This window comes from Mus musculus, chromosome 1 (assembly GCF_000001635.26).
Source record: "Mus musculus strain C57BL/6J chromosome 1, GRCm38.p6 C57BL/6J".
Lineage (NCBI taxonomy): Eukaryota > Metazoa > Chordata > Mammalia > Rodentia > Muridae > Mus > Mus musculus.
The window spans coordinates 137,893,539-137,899,427 of NC_000067.6; the positions used below are offsets into that span (position 1 = coordinate 137,893,539).

Here is a 5,889-nt window from a genome sequence, read left to right on the forward strand (position 1 = left end):
ATGAAAGAATTTTACTCTTGCCATTTTTTCTCCCTGAGTGTCCCATTGCCTTTAATTTCCCTGCTGGCTACACAGACGGATGGTTTATCTTCTCTCATTGTACCTACCTGGAAGGGCTCTGTCTAGGAGGACAATGATCCTAGGGATTGTTATTAACCTATCAAGTCCAGAACAACACTACAGAAATGTTTCAGAGAAGCAGCAGGTTAATTTCAAGTTTTGTTTAGGAAAAAATGATAATACCACACAAAAGATTAAAAGCACACACAAAGCAAGCCCAAGGTATCAATATTTGAGAAAGAAAGAAACAACTCAAGAGTTCAAAAAAAAAAATGTGACCACGACTGAAGTTGAAGCAGGATAACCTGGAATAGACAAATGGAGTAGCCAGCACATTGCATGGCTGCATGTTGGGGTTGTGTGGGGAGGAGAGCAGCTGAGTTTTATAGATTCAGTTTGCTGGTATGTGAAGAATGAACGGGTGCAGCTTTCTGGGTCCAGTTCAGAGGTATCTTTTGAAGTTAAGTGAGTGAATGAGATGCCATTTTCTGTCCTTTGAGAGCAAGTTGTGGTACAACAAGGAACGAGGGCGACAGCTGAAAAAGAGGGGAAGCTAAATAAATGGAAAGGTTTAGAGGCTAACTCTCCTTGGGACAACTACCCCATGGCCCTCACGGTGCTGGTTTTTAATGTTATGTCCTAATATAAATGTCAGGGCTTTGTGCATGAAGAAAGCCAGTTAACCAGAGGCATCAACATCACTCAGGACTTTTACTATGAAGAATCTAAGGCATACTTCAGACTATTATAAAAACAGGCAGCATTTTAACATGACCTCAAGATCTCCATGGACACAATGATTTGAAGCATTTCTGTAAGTGAATATCAAAGCATGTTGTATTGACAAGTGAGGATCAAACTCCCGTAAAATAATTATTCTTTTGTCTAAAACTAAGTGTGTTATTAATCTGATGAAGCAATGATGTCACTTTGTGTTGGTTAACTTAATTCTAAACAGAGGATCTGTCTCTGTAGCTGCTCTTCTATAATCAAAGGAAAACAGGAAATAAACTTTGCCTCTAAATCAGCTGAGGGTTTGGAACTGAAAGATTAACATACCAGTTGGTCAAATTGCTTATTTTCTCTATTCTACCTGGTGCCAAAACAGCCACATGAAAATGAAAAATCAAAATATTGAGTTATTGGCTTTGCCCTGAATAAACCATGTGTATATTTGGCTAACTTTCATTGTCTAAATTATTTAACTTTTGCTTACTTGTAAGAAATGTCGTCTTAGTACTCCAGAGAAAATAACAAGCCTAGAAAAGTTAAAAGCATTTATATATTTCAAGGTAAAAAAATAAATCTATGTTTCCCCCAAATATTTGTCTTTTAGCATTTAACAGAAAGGAAGAGGCTTTGTATGTAGTGTGCTTGGCTCATCTCGCTGTGATCTGGCCACACTTCCCACTGTGTGCTTATTGTAAATTCAGAGTGGCTGAGAAACTTCCTGTTCAGATAGCTCATTTTCATCTGATCCCAATTTTCCCACCCAAGACTCAGACCACCCATGACAAGCAAAGAAAATTACTACCAAGAGCTAATTTTGTAATGAAAGCAATTTGAACGTAAATGTGTGAAAGGCAGAAACTTCCATGAATCTTTTCCTTTGGAATGAAAGTTTAAAGCCATAATTCAGTTCTTAATCAAGTAAGTTATTTGCATGTGTAAAACACTGCGTATTCTGTCCTTACTGTAGCCTTAAATGTTGGGGTGCAGAGACATAAATCTGCTTCCATGTTGTAATTTCTAGATGTCATAGAATTTTCCAGGTTTTAGTTTTCCTGTATTAATTGGGTAATGCTTATACGTCTGCCTTGATTGTTTGATATTAGATAAATAGGAGATGAATGTAAAAGGGCTTTGAGATGTAGTGACTCTGGTATAAATATAATAAACTATTACTGAAAAGTGTGGTTACTTGGAGACATTTTAGGATTCACAACACGTTTTGTATCAGGCTTATTTGGTGGCATGTAACTTAGTATGTCTAATTCTGCCATCAAAAACTTTCATTTTCAAATAGATTTCTGTCTGCACTTTGGAAGCAAAAATTATTGCCTTGAACACACATATTTTTATAAGACTAAAACTTTTTAAAATGCTTATCTGAGTACATTTCAAAAGTACATCCATATGACTTTGAAATTTTGAGAACAACACATCATCATGAAATGAACTTATTGGTGTTATTTCTATTTTCATTGCTACCAATAGAAAAAGGGGTGGAGTTTCCATATGGCTGGGGACAAGATGAGATATAGTCCTAACCAAAATGCATAATTCAGAACACTCATCTGGAATGGGACAGAGCAAGTCAAGAGATGTGTAATACTGGGAGGCTAGTTATCTAGATACGAAGATGTCTGTCGAAGAAAGATTGGATCTTAATTCCATGTCACCCTGGCTCTCTGGTAGACACTGATACTCTCATTGAGATATTGTAAAATTCAGGGAAGAGCCAGTCACTTTGATGTTGAAAGTGTTGTGTTCATGGGATTGAGACATCCAAAGGAAAGGATGTTGTGTGGTCTACAAGATCTACAATTTCAGTGTGTGGTAAATGGAAACCACTCTTCAGTATCACACTGTAATTGACAGTTCTGGGGTGAAGGGGGAACAGCTATTCCTCTTCATCAGATCCTGCAGTAAGTCTGCTTCAATGCAGCATTCATAAGTGCCATCTGTCCGTATGCTAAAATCTGTGGAGTGAAAACTAAAGTCATACAGGAGACTACAAAAAACATATCTGTAAAGAAACCAGAGGAAACACAGTGCATGAAATGAACGACAACAAAAAAAATCCTTAGAGATAAAGAAAAAAAAAGTATACAGGACAAAAAAGGGAAGAATACTTCCAATGACAAGAAGCAGTGAGCTTTAAAATATTTCAGAGAGGATGACTTATTTGGAAGATTGAAATTTATAGGTGAGGTTTAGTAGCACAGAGGCATTTAATTGCCCTCTCTGAAAGAGTGCAAGGGGTAATGGCTGCCCCCTGACTTTCCCAGCTTGAGATGGACCCTTTGACTCCTGTTTTGAACATTTCTAGGGCTTGTTGTCCTACTAAGCATTGCATTCAAACATTTGGACCAGTAATAGTGGCCGGAACAACACTCTAGAAAACTCCAGGCTCCTGTGGCCATAAGCTACAGTTTGAACCTTTTGCAGGGCTCAGATGTAAATGTGGTTCCACAGTTGTCCTTAACCTGTGTTTCCAGTCCCTTATGGGCCACTTACCTGAATCTGAACCTAGCTTACATTGAATAGTGAATATCCCATAGCTATGCATAGATATTCAAATACGTTAGTTACACCAGGAAGGAAATAATCAAGGCAAATGATGCTGTGGACACCTTGGGAGAACTCCGGTGCTGTCTCTATAGACGAATAAGAGTTGTACATGTAAATGAATGAGTGCCACAGGGCACGAGCTACCAGCTACAGGACCTGGAGTAGCTTGAAGCTCATTTCCTCATCTATGAAATGTGAGCAACAGCCAACAACTTCAGGGCAACCCAAAGTTGGTTTTTTTAAGGGTGTGGCTGCTGGTAGATCAACTGTGCTCCAGTGGATGGCCCCATACCAGTGAATAAACTGGACTATGTGGCTTGTTTAAGGAGAGAAAACAACAGAAAGAGATACAAATGATGGGGGTAGACTGCTGAGGAGTTAGGTGGGGGACGAGAGAGTAAATATGATCAAATTATATCCTAAGAATTTCTCAAAATATTAATAAAATATAAGCAAAAAGCTAATGAAGTTACTGTTGTGAAGATGGACTAAAGATGTGAAGTCTTGTTACATCCGTGACATAAAGTAAGGCTCCCTTAAATAACGTAACTATTCATAGAGACATAAATAATGGGGTAAGATCCAAAAGATGCCATTGTAGGAAAGTGTGAGTTTCTCGTAGAGAAATGCAAGTAGTAAAAGAGACTGGGTTATCCTAAAGACTGACTACATATAAGAGTGACTGGCTCTTTGGCGGTATTGTCAGCAAGGGCAGGATGATGTTGCAGCAAGATTGCTTTCATTTGGTTTAACTCGGCATTAGTGTTACAAGGCAGCCATTATTTGTCAGGCATGCTTCGGTATTGAGAGAGTGGGATTCGATGATTTTATGGGACCTTAAGCTTTAAGTCTTGACAAATATCTCAGGTGTTTTAAGAACCCTGGTGTGTAAATATCCCCCTGGATAACTGGAAAATACAGTTTGTCTCCAAGTTTTATGGACATTTTATGTTGCTTAAAGAGGTAATTAAAGATGGAATTTGAGGGAGAAGAGTGTATTTCCTCATCCACGTTAGCTGACTTAGTTTGAGTTTCTCATTTAATTTCCCTGGCATTTTGCTTTTTTGATATTTTCAGCGTTACTTTCCCCTTGGTTTTCTACAGAATGAGCTAACGACTCAAAAAAAAAAAAAAAACCTTAATTCTGTTGCCGGTGTCACTCATGAATAATTCAGTATGTTGGTTTAGAACTGCACTAAAACCTTCTTAGTTTTTAAAATAAAATCAGAAAACTTATCATTGGAAGTCCTTGATCCTGGTGCTCCTCAGCCTGACAAATTCTGCAAAGGGATGCAATGATAATCTATTTCTATCATCACTGGAGCTGAAGGGAGAGCAGCAACAACAACATTTTTCTTGAAGGCAAATCACACACAAAATTGCAGGTCAAGGGGATGAAAAGGGGGGGGGGATCTTGCAAAAGCTGAGTTTCTCACCCCCTCCCACAGTCTCTGGGAGGGTGACTTCAGTGACTCCTAACTGATCTGTCACTGTGAAATCCTACAGTCATTCTTCCACACATAAAGGACAAATAGGCAGGAGAGGAGGATCTAAATGCTTTCAGTTTTAACTCTTCACCAATAGTGGAAAAGGCAGAATGCCTAAGCTATGGTTCTGTGGCCAATAGGATGGCGGCGTGTCTCTCACATGACTGCCTGCCCCTGCCTTTCGCATGGGCTCTAATTTAGTTCAATTCAGAACTGCAGATAGTACGGTGGAGCAGGGATGCCTGAGCACAAGTAGCGAGTTCCGAGTGACTTTAGGAAATGCTTCCCCCCCTTCCTGGGCATGCAAACAAGACTCTGCACCTGCACCGCAGTTTGTTCCGGAGAGAAGCCTCGGCTTCGCCCTGCAGGGACGAGGAACTAGAGCAAGAAGCAGCATTTGAAAATTGTAAGTATACATTTCTTTCCGTCAAGTGCGCTGATTAAAATAGTTTTCTGCCAGAAGCCCCAAATACTCGAAGATTTGCCAGGGAATCCTTTTATGCGTAGTTTGAAAGGTAGCCAAAGGGCAGGGAACTGTACCGGGGAGCATTTGTTGCATGCTTTCTTCTGTGAAAGATAAAGAATTAAAAAGAAAAGTAAGGCTTTCTGAAGAGTAGCTGTAGGAGACTCCGCACTGGGACACTGCTCCAGCATGCTGCTTTGTTCATAGGGAAAAAAAATGAAGGCACACACATGTGTACTTAGTTCTCTTCTTTTCGCTCTTTATGTCTAATCAGATTTGATTTGTCCCCAGGAAAAATAAAAGGCAAACTTTGCTGACTCCACTGGCTAGGGCACCCCACACTTTCCAGACATCTGACAGTTATTATAATTAGCCATGAAAGACTGCTAAAGACACTTGGAGGCAAAATAGCTCTTAAATCTGAACAATGGCTTCAAGCCAGGGCTTTCTTTTGATTCATTTTTGAAGTGTTTTAAATTTTACAATAATGACAGAGACTGAACTGTTTTTTGTTTGTTTTTTTTTTTGTTTTTTTTTTTGTTTGTTTTTTGTTTTTTTTTTTTTGTCCACAAAATGTGAAACGAG

General features: G+C 39.1%; 1 long non-coding RNA gene across 3 annotated transcripts in view; it reads left to right on the forward strand.

The window, feature by feature from the left end:
• The first annotated feature begins 4,925 nt into the window (after positions 1–4,925).
• Positions 4,926–5,889, forward strand: part of Gm4258 — a 64,557-nt gene continuing 63,593 nt past the window's right edge. The window contains exon 1 of one of the 3 annotated variants that reach the window (XR_003948015.1): positions 4,926–5,247. This is a non-coding gene — a long non-coding RNA (predicted gene 4258). The remainder of the gene's footprint in view (positions 5,248–5,889) is intronic. The other 2 variants (XR_003948014.1, XR_003948013.1) reach the window with 2 other exon arrangements.